The sequence below is a fragment of the Penaeus monodon genome, chromosome 30 (genome assembly GCF_015228065.2).
Source record: "Penaeus monodon isolate SGIC_2016 chromosome 30, NSTDA_Pmon_1, whole genome shotgun sequence".
NCBI classification, from domain to species: Eukaryota; Metazoa; Arthropoda; class Malacostraca; order Decapoda; family Penaeidae; genus Penaeus; species Penaeus monodon.
Window position 1 is genome coordinate 20,933,785 of NC_051415.1, and position 201 is coordinate 20,933,985.

A 201-nucleotide genomic window follows, 5' to 3' on the forward strand; every position below is an offset into this window, starting at 1 on the left:
TAACGACTCAGGACAAGGCAATCTCGTAATGAATAAATGGAAATTTGCATTTTGATTCGGCAGATTACTTACCCTTTTAGGCCTCTATGTTTTCGGGTACTTTCGTATCATTTCGTTAAGTTTATACTGGGATATTTATAGCGAGAGAAGCAAACACTTGGGTTCCGAAAAGCTAGTTTGGATAGAGAACGCTTGTTTAAG

At 37.8% G+C, this 201-nt stretch overlaps 1 protein-coding gene across 1 annotated transcript in view; it reads right to left on the bottom strand.

Moving 5' to 3' along the window:
• LOC119592624 (hemicentin-1-like) overlaps positions 1-201 on the bottom strand; it is a 32,815-nt gene that overhangs the window by 31,709 nt on the left and 905 nt on the right. The window lies entirely within an intron of this gene.